At 66.3% G+C, this 13398-nt stretch overlaps 1 protein-coding gene and 1 pseudogene across 18 annotated transcripts in view; one reads left to right on the top strand and one right to left on the bottom strand.

Annotated features, from left to right (window-relative positions):
• NCOR2 (nuclear receptor corepressor 2) overlaps positions 1-13398 on the top strand; it is a 140655-nt gene that overhangs the window by 16831 nt on the left and 110426 nt on the right. The gene's annotated exons all lie outside the window — the stretch shown is intronic.
• LOC114228265 (small nucleolar RNA SNORA28) lies at positions 12985-13093 on the bottom strand (annotated as a pseudogene).

The following is a 13398-nucleotide window of genomic DNA, read 5'->3' as shown; positions in this document are numbered from 1 at the left end:
CGCGTCTGTCCCCGCTCCTCGCCGCTCGGCCGGCTCATGGGCGGGGGGCGGGGGCCGGGCGTCGCTGGGGAGCCGGATTCCACCTGGCGGACGTGGTGGGGGCTCGGCGTGCCTGTGTGGGGTTGTTCAGGGTGGGGGACGGCAGGAGGAGGTGGTGGGTGCCCCAGGGAGGGGTGTCCCCTGGTCCAGCGCAGGGGTTTTCAGAGGAGGCCTCAGAACAGGGGGTCCCCGGCGGCGTGGATGGGGGTGAGGTTTCCTCCGTCTCGGGGTTCTGTGCCTGAGGGTGGGCTGGGCTCCAGGGAGCCCTCGGGGGGGCGGTCTCTGGGTCCGGCGTGAGGGGAGGCGTCCTGGGTGCAGGCCTGGCACGGCCGCTCTCACGCGGGGACCCGGGGCACGCCGCTCCATCTCTGTGGCTCGGTTTCCCCCTCTGTGAACTGGGGGGTAACAGCACCCCTCCCAGGGCTGCTGTGCGGATGAAATGAGCGCATGCAGAACCGAGCCGGCACACAGTAGGTGCTCCGCCAGCTGTTAGGGCTTTTCTTTGGGAGCCCCCAGTGGGGCTGCCACCTCATTTTATTCACTAGACACGGAGCGGCCAGACGATGGTGACCTCTGAGCGCATAATCACCTGGCCACTCAGTGTATATATATCCTATAGAATAAAAGGCTAATATGCAAATTATCCCCTCGACCAGGAGTGCGACCAGCAGGCAGGCCGGCCAACCGCCCATGTCCCCTCCCCCTGGCCAGGCTGGCCGGACCCCACCCACGCACGAATTCATGCACCGGGCCTCTAATATATATAGATATATATATATGTATATACATACATACACATATACACTGAGTGGCCAGATTATTATGCGTTCAGAGATCATCATCTGGCCACTCCGTGTATATTTGTATTGATTTCCAAGAGGAAGGGAGAGGGAGAGAGAGAAATAGAAACATCAGTGATGAGAGAGAATCATGGACCGGCTGCCTCCTGCACGCCCCCCACTGGGGTTCGAGCCCGCAACCCGGGCCTGTGCCCTGACCGGGAATCGAACCCTGACCTCCTGGTTCATAGGCTGATGCCCACCCCTGAGCCACGCCAGCCGGGCAGCTGGTTTCAGTGTCGGTAGCCACGGGCTGCTGCGCTGAGCCGCGCCAGGCGATCTCCGTCCTCTCCCGAAGCGGTCATTCGTCGCATGGTGACTTCTAAAGCACCTACTGTGTGCCCGGCCCCGTTCCGGCTGCTGTAAGACGGACGAGCACCCATCCTCGCCGGGCAGGCGGACAGTAAACCAGTCAGACACATAGGGTGTCGGTGGTGGGAAGCGCCGGGGTGAGGAACCAGCTGCAGGGCTTGGGGGTAGTCAGGGTGGGCTTCCCTGCGGAGGCGGCATTTAAAGCAGAGATCTGCAGGGGGAGAGGAAGGGGAACGGGCAGGTGTCTCAGAGAGAGGACCACCGTGCAAAGGCCCGGAGGCTGCGTGGAACGGGCTCGCTGGTGCGTAGGAGTCGGCAGGAGCCACGCGGGCGCGTGGGCTTCTGGGGGCAGCCTCCCGCCTTCGCCCCTCAGCCTTGAGGGCCCCGGAAGCACCGGGAAGGACAGGGACAGCCTTGGGGGCTGCCGGCTTCCAGGGACAGCCTTGGGGGCTGCCGGCTTCCCTGGCCGCGCCCTGGGCCCCACAGGGGAGGGTTTCATCTGGGGTGTGGGGGCCCCTCCAGGGCGCCAGCCCGGGTCCCCCACCCGCCGCGCTGGGTGCCTTTGAAGTGGGGAGGAAGGTGGCCTTGCCCGGCTGGGGGTCCCCTCCTCCCCCGCCTGCCGCCGGCCCTCCATCCATCCCCGGCCTAATGGGGAGCCCTCCCTCCGAGGCTGAGTTATCTGCTTGTCATGCCAGAGGCCCAGCCGAGGACGATAAAAGGGCTTTTTGTCTGCGAGCACTTAGCTTCCTCCTCTGGGGCGATCCATCACCTCGGAGGGAGGGGGGCCGACAGACGGGGGAGGGGGGGCGGGGTCCTCCCCGAACGCTCCCCGGAGCTCCCTCAGCCCAGAGAGGAGGCTCGGGGCTCGTCTGGGGACCGGCGGTGGGGAGGGGTGCTGACCTGGGCTGCTCGGGCTGCGGCCTCTGCATCTGGGGAGGCCTGGAGGGGGGCGGGGCGGGGCGGGGCGGGGGGTCAAGGGCGCAGTGTCGGGGGTGGTAATGGGCCAGCAGCTGTGCATCCGCCCTCGGCACCCGTGGGACCATGCCGTTCAGTCCTCAGAATGGCCCCTCGAGGGGGACCGGGCCTTGTCCCCCGTGCAGAGTGGAGCCGGGGGGGGGGGGGGTGTCGGGGTGTCCCCAAGTGTGCGAGCGGCAGAGGAGCATGGGAGCCCTCCGTGCCGCCGTGGGGCCTGGGGGAGGGGCGCTGGGCCTGGCTGAAGTCTCGGGTGGGAAGGCGAGGCGCCTGAGGGTAAGGGGTGAGGGCTCGGGTGTGCAGGGGGGACCCCGAGGGCGAAGATCAGGACCAGACGGACACGGGACAGGTGTGTGTGTCCGCACAGGGCTCCGGACTCGACCTGTCCCTCCTGGGCGGTGGGTCCCCGCACCGGGCGGAGGAGGGAGGCGGAGAACCCACGGGGGTCTCGTTGTGGTTTTTTTGTTTTTTTTTTTTAGATTTTATTTTTAAAAATATTTTTATTGCGAGAGAGGAAGAGAGGGGGATGGAGAGAGAGAAACATCCACGCGAGAGGAACATCACGGACCGGCTGCCTCCTGCACGCCCCCTCCTGGGGACCCAGCCCACCCCCTGGGCCTGTGCCCTGACCGGGAATCAAACCGGGACCTCCTGGTTCCTGAGCCACACCGGCTGGGCCGTGGAGGGCTCGGTCTGTCCAGCTCAGGAGGCTCCTGTCCTCCCCTCCCCCCGCTGCTCCCCCTCCTCCCTCCCCTCCCTCCACCCACTCCTCCCTCCCCCTCCCCGCTCCTCTCCTTCCCACACCCCCTCCCCTCCCCACAGGCCACCCTCAAATGACAGCAATTAATGGTGCCTCTGATGGCGGGCTGGGAGGGCAAGGCTGACAGCCGAGCGTGTCTGCCTGCGGCGGGCCCTCTAATCGGGCCCGGGGGACGCCCTCCCGCCGCGGCTCCCAGGCGCCGCCTGCCCCCCATCACTCCCGGGGCGGGAGCTGCCCTCTGCCAGGGCCGGGCTCGCGGCCGCTGGCCCAGGATCTCCCGTCCCTGTGCCGCGCCTGGCTGCCCTTTTATTGTTATTTTTACATTTTAAAATATATTTTTATTGATTTCAGAGAGGAAGGGAGAGGGAGAGAGAGAAAGAAACATCCACGATGAGAGAGAAGCATGGACCGGCTGCCTCCTGCACGCCCCCCACTGATGGAGCCCACAGCCCGGGCCTGTGCCCTTGGCCAGAATCGAACCTGGGACCCTTCGTTCCTCAGGCCGACGCTCTATCCGCTGAGCCACACTGGTTAAGGCGTCCCCCCTGAGTTTTGACAAATGCAGTGATTCCTTGACCAACCACCACAATCAAGATAGACAGTGTGAGCCCTAACCAGTGTGGCTCAGTGGATAGAGCGTCGGCCTGCAGACTGAAGGGTCCCGGGTTCAATTCCTGGTCAAGGGCACAGGCCCGGGTTGTGGGCTCGATCCCCAGTAGGGGGGCGTGCAGGAGGCAGCCGATCCGTGATTCTCTCTCATCATGGATGTTTCTACCTCTCTCCCTCTCCCTTCCTCTCTGACGTCAATAAAGAAATATTAAAAAAAAAGAAAAAGATAGTGTTGAAGTATGAACGTTTTTGTATTTGGCTTCTTCCTCTCTGCATGTCCTTTTTAAATTGGTTTTTATTTTTTTAAAGAGAGAGAGGAAGGAAGTCAGGGTGAGAGAGAGAGAGAGAGAGAGAAACATCGATGTGAGAGCGGACCATCCATCGGCTGCCTCCTACACGCCCCCCGCCGGGGACAGAACCTGCAACTCAGGCCTGTGCCCCGACCAGGACTCGAACCGGCAACCTTTCCGGGCCCAGGGACGATGAGCCGCACCGGCCAGGCCTCCTGAGTTTTTGCAATTCCTCCGGGCGATTGCACGTACCGATAGTTTATTATTTTTTATCGCGGAGTAACCGTTCCATCGTAGGAGGTGTCACGGTTGGGCTGACGGGCGCTCAGGTGGCTCCCAGCTCTGGGCTGTGACGCGGGAAGCTGGACCGTCTCTGCCCCCCCCCCCCCCCCCCCCCCCGTCGCCGTTTCTTGTCGTATGGCACTGGCGGAGGCCAGGAGGGCGCTGGGTAGCCAGCCGCCGCTGGGTTTTCCTGTTAGCTCGGTGTGGGTGCTGGTTTTCAACGCTCCCATTTTACAGATGCGGTAACTGAGGCTCTGGGAGCCCAAGGGACTGCCTTAAGGTCATCGGGACAGAGCTGAGCGCTCTCTCCTCCTTCGGGCCGGGACACACCGGCCCTTTAGCTGCGTTGGGGTGTGTGCGGGCCCAGAGGGTCCCCCGGGGCGTGGTCTGGGGGAGAGCGGAGGGTGGGAACGGGGGGGCCACGTGTGGGCCACACACGGTTCGTCGGCACCGAGACCGCCGTCAGCGTCAGGCCTGCGCGAGCCTGTCGCCTAGGGCAGCGTCACCCAGGCCTTCGGGGGAGCGGGCTTGGGGTGAGGCCGGAGGGTGACTCGGGAGCGGCGTGGGGACCGAAGGGGCCTCCTCCCCCTCCTCCCTCGCCGAGGAGTGTTCGTTCGTTCGGATGGCTTTTCGGGGAGGAGGCCGCAAGTTAAATAAGCGCAGGCACGGCGTTGAGGTCCCCGGAGCGAAACGCGGTCCGAGTCTGCGGTCAGGGCGGCTTCCTCGGACGAGCCCGCTGCCGGTCAGGTCGCTCTGCCCGAACTCCCGGCGTGGGCAGGCCGGCTCCCTCCAGCCGATGGGAGGGGGTCCTCCCGGGCCCCGTCCAGGCGGCTCCACGCGCCCGCCGGTCACTGCCATCTCTCCTGGGCGTCTTCCGTGAGGACTTGGCCATCCAAGCTCGGCCCGTCGTCGCCTGGAGTGACCTCTCCGTCCTTAACGTGGTCACGTCTGCAGAGACCCTTTGTCCACACAAGGCCACGCCCACGGAAGCATAGCCAAAGGCAGGGAAGGAGAGGGCCCAGAGAGGTTCAGGGGCCTGCCCCGGGCCACACAGCTGGCACGCGGCTGGGGTCTGCCCTGGGTCAGCCCAGCTCCGTGTACCCTTGGGGCCGCCGCCGTCGAGACTCCCAGTCGGGCAGCACGAAACGCCCCGGGTCCCCTCCCCCCTCGCCACAGGATTCCAGGGATCCAGGCCTGGAGCTTCGGGGAGACCCTGAGCACCCTGAGGCGCCCACGCTCGCCCTGCCGCCCCTCCCGCCTGCGCCAGCCACCAACAGACCCCCAGGCGCCCCATCCCCTCCCCCAGAGAGGCCCCGGGAGCCGCTCAGGGCGGTGTGGGGAAGGGGCCTCCTCCGGGGCGGCCAGGGCAGGGACCGAACGCCCTTCCTCGCCGCCCGTGCCCCTGAGCCTGCGTCCCCGTCACGGGCCTCTCCCACAGACCCTGAGCTCTGCCCGCCGCCGGGTCTCGGAAGTGGCCCGTGGGGACGGCGACCGTCGGAGGCGTGGGGAGGGGAGCGTTCCTTCGCCGAGTGGCTCCGTCTAAAGAGGGGGCAGCGTGGGGCTGGGTCGGGGTCGCCGTCTCCCCCCGCCCCCCAACTGCCCGGCTTCCCCCGGGGGTGACGGCCAGGCCACGGCCCTGCCCGGAGCTCGGGGCTTGGGGAGTATCTCCGGATTCCAGGAGGGTTCCGTCCGGGACGGCCTCCGTGGAGGTCGGGGCTGTGCCGGGCCCGCGTCCAAAGCCAACAGAGGAACAAAAGGAACCGGTGAGGCCGCCCGGCCGCTTCCTGGCCGGTTTGGCTCGCTGTTCGCGAGTTCCGTGGTCTCCCCGCGGGGTCACGGGGGTCACGGCGAGAGCCAGCCGGCGGCGGGACGGCGGCGCCGGGACCCGTGGTCTAAACACGCGGCTTCTGCTCGCTGCCTCGCGCCTCTGCGTGCCTCAGTTTCCCCACCCCTAAAGGAAGGCTTTGGAGGGGAGCACCCCCCGCCTTGGCTTCCAGGGCGGCGCTTTCTTGGGGAAAGCGGGGGGGGGCCGGGGGGGCCCCCCGAGGGGCGAGCGGATGAAAGTTGACACGTACGGTCTCCGCCTCGGTGTCCCTGCGAGTGGCGTGGCCACGGGCCCTCGAGGCACGCACATCGGACCCCCCACCCCGCCCCCCATCCCCCGTGGCTCCTGCTGACCACAGCACGTGGCGTGGCCGGGGCAGCCTCCTGACCTCCCTGTGCTGCCTCCTCCCCGTCCGTGGGGGTGGGGATGGCACCTGCGCCGGCACCCAGGCCGCGTGGCTGTGGTGGTGATCGTGGCCGTGTTTCCTCTGGGGAGCGCCCTCCTTTGCTACCCCCCAAGGCCCCCCCCTCCCCCCGCTTCCTGTTCCTCCCTGACCTCTTCTAACCCTACGCCCCCGCCCCCGCCCCCGCCCCTGCCCCGGGCCACGCCAGCCTTCTCTCTGCTCCTGCAGCGCCCAGACTCCCTCCGGCCTCAGGGCCTTTGCACGTGCCGCCGCCGCCTGGGGGCCTCCCCTCACCCGCACAGCTCAGGGTGCTGTCCGGGGCCCACGTCGCGGCTGGGGACCGCTATAGGGGCACCTCCCCTCGTCACTGCCATCCGTGCTGGCCTGTGCGTGCGTGTGCATGCGTGTGCATGTGTGTGTGTGTGACCCCGCCCTCTGGGCCCGTCGCCGCGGTGACCCCTGCTCAGAATTCCCAGGGGAGGGTCCTGTGCTTTTCCTGAGCTTGCAGCGGGGACAGAAATATAAAGGCAGAGCGAACCCCTGGCTCTGTCGCCGGAGAGGAGGCCGGAGGGCGGGCAGGGGCAGGGGCAGGGGCAGGGCCGGGCAGTGGCTCAGGCTCACCAGGCCCCCGGGGGGCGGGTCCCGCTGGGAGGAAACGGGTTAAAGAGGGGAATGCGGCCGGGCCCGCGCTTGCTCCCCACGAGCGAGCGGGGCTGCCGAAGAGGCCTGCTGCCGAGCTATAAAAAGGCCTCCCAGTGTCTCAGCTCCTGAGTGGCGGCTGGCAGCCCGCCAGGGTTGCCATGGCGATGAGGAATTATTACTTACTGCCAAGGCTGGGGAAAAAAGGCTCTTACTTTTGGCTCCCCGACAGGAGGAGTGGACTTATGTAATTCCCCGTGTTTACGGCCCGAGCGGCGGGAGGCAGGCGGGAGCGCCGGGCCTGACCTCGTGGGCGGCCGCTGCGGGGCGGGCCCCGTCTCGGGGGGCATCGCGGGGACCTGGGGGGGCGGCCTGGCTGCCGCCGGGCCTCGGGGCCTCCCCGTCCCGGGGCGCCCGTAGTCTCGCGGGAAGGCGCGGCTGGAGGGCCGCCCCCCGGGCTGGCCTGCGGGGAGGATGGTTTGACATTGGACGCGGGGTGTCTCCCGGCGGCCGGCGGGGCAGGCGTGGACTCGGCCGACCCTCCGCGGGCGCGCTCCCCTCGCCCTCCTCCCTCCCTCTCTCCTTTCTGTGGGAGAGTTCCTTCAAGTTGTGTTTGGAGCTGACGCGAGGGAACGGCTGGTCATGTGCTCGGTAAGAGAAGTTTCCGGGCTCTGGGGTGGGCAGGGACACCGCCAGGCCCGCGGGGGGCTGGGCCCTGGGCCGGGGGCACCCTCGGGGAGGCCGGTGGCTCGTTGGGCGGGAGTCCGGTTCTGCCCGATGAGGTGGCCCAGGACCGGGCCGCGTGGACCCGGTGCCGCCGGTGGATCGGACAATGGGCCGGCCCGGGACCGGGCTGGTGGATCGGACAATGGGCCGGCCCGGGACCGGGCTGGTGGATGGGACAATGGGCCGGCCCGGGACCGGGCTGGTGGATCGGACAATGGGCTGGCCGCCGTATCACCGGGAGGGGCCGTAGCCCCGGAAAAGGCGCGAGGGGGCGGGTGGCCGGGCGGGGGGGGGGGGAGGGGGGAGCGCCTCTTGGCGGCTGTCCATCGAGGGAGGGGACGCAGGGGTGGGACCGGGCGGCTTCCCCGGGGCCACAGGCCGTGCCGAGGGTCTGGGTGGTCCCGTCTGCGCGTTGGCACGGGCCCCAGAGGTGGCCTGGGGCTCGGGGGTGCCGCCGGGGAGGGGGCCGGGTGCAGGCCGCGCTGCGGCGTCCCCGGGCCCGGCTCCCACCACGGTGGCGCTTGGCGGGGTGCCCGTGTCTGGTTTGAAATCAGCGCCACCGGCCCGGGCTTGCCCAGGGCCCTGGCAGCGGCCGCGGAATCAACACTGGAAAGTTGGAAGGGCCCCGAGCTCACAGGAGCCTTCGGCGGCGGGCGGCGGGGTGAGGGAGCGACGTGTCCTGAGGTCTGGGCGCGCCGGGGCCGGTGGGGGGCCGGTGGGGGGCAGCGGCCCGGCGCGTGGGGGCTCCAGCCGGGGCCCGGGAGGGTCTGCGTCCCACACGGCACTGCTGGCTTGCTTGCCACCGTCCGGGTTCGGATCCCGGCGCGACCCCTCCTTCCAGACCAGGTGGCCTCCCCTCACCCGCGGGGCCTCGGTGTCCTCGTCTGTGCGGTGGGGCCAGGAAGGGTGTCACGCAGGCGTGGGGTGATGTGAGAGGACCTGCGGGCTCCTGGCCCGCGGCCGGGCTCACGTCCCAGCCAAACGCTTCCTGCCCGTGCGACCTGGGACAGGTCGCTTCCCTCCGCCTCAGTTTTCCCACCCGAGAAATGGGCGCGCCGCCTGTCTCCACCCCACGGATGGGTGTGTGGCGAATGGGGGCTAATTAACGTCCCACCCCGCCCCTGACAGGCGCGAACGGCCGGGGCCCGGTCAGAGGACGTCCCGGGACCTCTCGGAGCCCCCGTTCTGTCACCCATGGGGGGTCAGAGGACGTCCCGGGACCTCTCGGAGCCCCCGTTCTGTCACCCATGCAGTGTGAGCCGCCGTAGGTTTGCCCGGGGAAACCCAGGCCAGTCCCTGGGGCTCTGCTCGGCCGGGGTCTGTGGTTGCCCGAAGGTGTGCACACGGGCTTGGGTTTGAGTTAGATATTTAAAAAATATGTATATTTATTGATTTCAGAGAGGAAGGGAGAGCGAGAGAGAGAGAGAGAAAGAGCGAGAGAGAGAGAGAGAGAGAGAGAGAGGGGAACACCCATAATGCGAGAGAATCATTGACTGGCTGCCTCCTGCACACCCCTCACTGGAGATGGAGCCCACAACCTGGGCCTGTGCCCTTGACCGGCATCGAACCCGGGACCCTTCAGTCTGTAGGCCAACGCTCTATCCACTGAGCCACACGGCCAGGGCTCTGTTCTCTACTTAAATCTCCAGCGATTTTTCTTTTTTTCCTTGTTGAGAGCCCCCCCCCCCATTTTATAGATGTGGGAACCCCAGCCCCGAGAGTTAGAGGGGCCTGGGTCCCTAGATTCTGTCTGCGTTTGGTCCTGGGCCACGGTCCCCGGGGCTCCCCCAGCACGGGCCTGCTCTGTCCTGTCTCCCACCACACCTGAGCCCGGCACCCCGATCGTGTCCGCGTGGCCGGTCCGGGCCGGCGCTCTCCCGGGGGGTGGCGGCGGGTGCGTCTGTAAGTGACACCGGATGCAGGGCTGGCGGCTGGCTCGGAGCCTCTTCCTCGGCCCAGCAGGCGCGTGCGGCGTTCCCCTCACGACCGGGCGCCCACGCCCGCCGCGTGCTGTCTGAGGGTCCTTACCCTTTGCCTGGGGACCCAGGGAAGGCTGCGCCCCCTTCCAGGGGGCCCGTGAGTGCCCCTTGCTGTCCTCAAGTCCTCCTCCCTGGACTCGCCCCCTCCCACCCGTCACACAGGGACCCTCAGGATGGACCTTCTGTGGACCGTGGTGGCCACACGGCCCGGAGGTGCAAGTGCACAGAGCTGGCCCGGCCGGCGTGGATCGGTGGCTGCGCGTCGCCCCGGGCACCAAGAGGTTGCCGGTTCGATTCCCGGTCGGGGCACGTGCCTGGATTGCGGGCTCGATCCCTGGTGGGGGGCGTGCAGGAGGCAGCTAGCTGATCAAGGATGCTCTCTCATCACGGATGTTTCATCTCTCTCGCTCCCTCTTCCTTCTTCTCTCTCTAAAATCAATAAAAACATAAAAAAAAAAAAAAAAAGCGCATGGACATCCTGGCCGGTGTGGCTCCGTGGATAGAGTGTCAGCCTGTGAACCGAAGGGTCCTGGGTTCGATTCCGGTCAAGGGCACGTACCTTGGTTGCAGGTTCCCGGCCCGGGCCCTGGTCAGGGTGCGTGCAGGAGGCAACCCATCGATGATGTGTCTCTCTCACATCGATGTTTCTCTCTCTCTCTCCCTCTCCCTTCCGCTCTCTCTAGAAACCAATGGAAAAATATCCTCCAGTGAGGATTAAATAAGTAACAACAAAAAAGTAAATAAATAGAAAGTGCTGAGCTGAGCACGCACACACACACACACATACATGCACACACGCACACACATACATACATACACGCACACACACACACACACATGCACACACACACATACACATACACACATGCACACACATACACACACGCACACACACACACATGCACACACACACATGCACGCACACTGTGTGTAAACTGGTGAGGTCTGAATAAGTGTTGGTTTCCTGGTGACGCGGTTGACGTTGACCCGTGTGTAGTTGTGTAGGAAGCTGGCTGCAGGGCACACGGGATCTCTCCGTGTTATTTTGAGCAGCTCCATGTGAGCCTGCAGTGATGCAATAGAGAGAGACTAAGCCCGGGCAGGCCCGGCTGCCCTGGGTTCGAGTGCACACCCGCCCCTCGCTGGCTGTGTGAACGAGAGCCAGTGGCTTCGCCCCGCCAAGCCTCAGTTTCCTCATCTGTGAAATGGGGATACGTGTGGAGTCCCTGGTCGGGCTCACGGGAGGGTGAAATGAGTTAGTGCGTGCGGAGCGCGGGGAGAGGAGCGGCGCGTGCTGAGCCGTGTTCTTGTCCCCGTGATGGGACCGCCGTGGTCTGTCCGGCGCGGCCTCATTTCATCCGCCTCAGCCACGGGGAGGGAGGGCGCTCATGGTCCCCACTGCCCAGGGGGCGGTTCTGGGCTGGGCGACCGGGCCTTCCTGAGCCTCAGTTCCCTCCTTTGCTCCCCGCTGTAGGCCAGGGCAGGAGTCAGGACAGGGGGCGGGGCTCAGGGCCTGTGAGAACCAGGCAGCCTCGACCGCCGACCTCCCTGTGGGCTCACCGCCGAGGTCGGCAGCCCCCACGTGGGACTTGGCCCCGTGCTGTCTGCGGGCTCACGGGCCCTCCTGTCTGAGCTCTGCCTCCTCGCTCTGCCCCCTGGGCGGGTCCTGGTCCCCCTCGGACCCCTGCCCTCGGCGGGGCGGTGAGCAGGCCTTCGGGGCGCGACTCGCTCGTTCTGGGGTGCCGGGTGCCGTGGGGGTGCCGGGTGATGCTCAGCGCTGTGAGCCGACGACTCCCTTCCCTGCTCTCGCTCCAGGCCTCCCCGGGCAGGGGCTCCGCTTGGAGGAGGTGGGACTGGAACCCGGGTCCAGGCGGGGGTGGTCTCTGGGAATCGGGCTCCGCCCCTGGCCCAGGCCCAGAGCCGCCCCCCCCGCCCCCCCCCCCCCGTTTGGTCCAGACCCGAGGCCGGAGACGCCCACTCTCTGGGAGGACTTCTCCGCGGGGCTCTGAGCTGGGAGGCGGGGTGCCCCTTCGCATTTGCATGACAACGAGCCCTTTGTCGGGGTGCAGCCTCCTTCCCAGGCTGATCACATCATTCCCGGCCTGTGAGGTCATAATGGCCTTTTCTGGCCGGCTGGGCAGCTGTGTGGGCTGCAGGCAGGGCTGGCGATACCCTGTGGAGGGGATACCCTGGGGGAGAGGATACCCTGTGGAGGGGATACCCTGGGGGAGAGGATACCCCCGGAGAGAGGATACCCCTGTGGAGGGGATACCCCGGGGGAGAGGATACCCTGGGGGAGAGGATACCCCCGGAGAGAGGATACCCCTGTGGAGGGGATACCCTGGGGGAGGGGATACCCTGGGGGAGAGGTGGCGTTGACCGGGGCCAAGGCCCCCTCCACCCCTGAGGGTGGGATTCGCTCCCCCTGACACGGGAGACTCAGACGCGCCCAGCTTCTGCGCGAACCCCTTCCCGCCTCCCGGGGGCCTGGGAGGTGGGGTGAGTCTGCCCGGCGGCGTGGCAGGGCCGCTCAGAGACTGCGTTCAACCCCCGGCCCGTCTCCGCGCCTCTGCCCCCTCATCGGCTTCGTGGAGGTTCTGCCGGGGCCTCGCCCGGTGTCGGGGGGCGGGGGGCAGGCGGGGCGCCATGCCAGGAAAGGCCGTGGCCGGGAAAGGGGCTGGATGGTGGCCCCCAAAACACATCTGCCCCCGTTGGTAGCCGGCTCCCTCCTGTCGCCGGCGTGGAGACAGGGTGTTTGCAGATGCAGCTTGAGGCGAGGTCACCCGGGCTTCGGGTGGGCCCTGACTTCGGGGGCCGGGGGCCTTACACGAGACAGAGCGAAGACGCACGAAGGGACGGTCCCCGGAAGACGGGCAGAGGCGGGAGTGCCGAGTGCCGTGGCCGGGAGCCGGAGGCGGTGGGAGGGACCCTCCCCGGAGCCTTGGAAGGAAGGGAGGGAGCGGCCCGGCAGCGCCTGGATTTCCGACTCCAGGCCGGTTCTGTCGGCTGCACCTGGTGCTGCTGGGCCAGACCCGGGAGGCGGGGTCGCGTCCCGCGGAGGCGTCCTGGGCAGCAGGCTCTCCTGGGGCAGCCCCATAGGGGAGCGACCACGGCAGCACAGGCCCAGCTGGGCGCGGCCGGCCAGCCAACCAGGGAGGCCTCCCTGGAGGAGGCGTGTGGCATATTTACTCATTAAAGTTTTTTAAAAAATTGTCACCTGAGGATAGTTTTTCCATTGATCTTTGTTTTATTTTATTTATTTACTTATTTATTTTATTATTTTTATTATTTTTATTTATTTTCTTAAACACTGTCTAAGTCTCTATAACGGCTTGTCTCATAGAGGAGAGCACCGGAATAGGTTAGACTTTGTTGCTATAGCAAGCTCAAATTCATTTTGTTTTTTAAAATATATTTTTGTTGGTTTCAGAGAGGGAGAGGGAGGGAGAGAGAGAGAGAGAGAGAGAGAGAGAGAGAAACATCAATGAGAGAATCATTGGTTGATTGGCTGCCTCCTGCACGCCCCCTACTGGGCATGGAGCCTGCAACCCGGGCCTGTGTCCTTGACCAGAATCGAACCCGGGACCCTTCCGTTTGTAGGCCGAGGCTCTAACCACTGAGCCACACCAGCCAGGGCCCATGGATCTTTAGAGAGAGAGGGGGAGGGCGGGAGAGAGACACGTGTATGTGAGAGACACATTCCCTGCTTGCCTTCTGCACACC

Source organism: Eptesicus fuscus, chromosome 23 (genome assembly GCF_027574615.1).
Source record: "Eptesicus fuscus isolate TK198812 chromosome 23, DD_ASM_mEF_20220401, whole genome shotgun sequence".
Lineage (NCBI taxonomy): Eukaryota > Metazoa > Chordata > Mammalia > Chiroptera > Vespertilionidae > Eptesicus > Eptesicus fuscus.
Note: the sequence above shows the minus strand (reverse complement) of the source record. Positions and strands in the feature narration are given on the sequence as shown.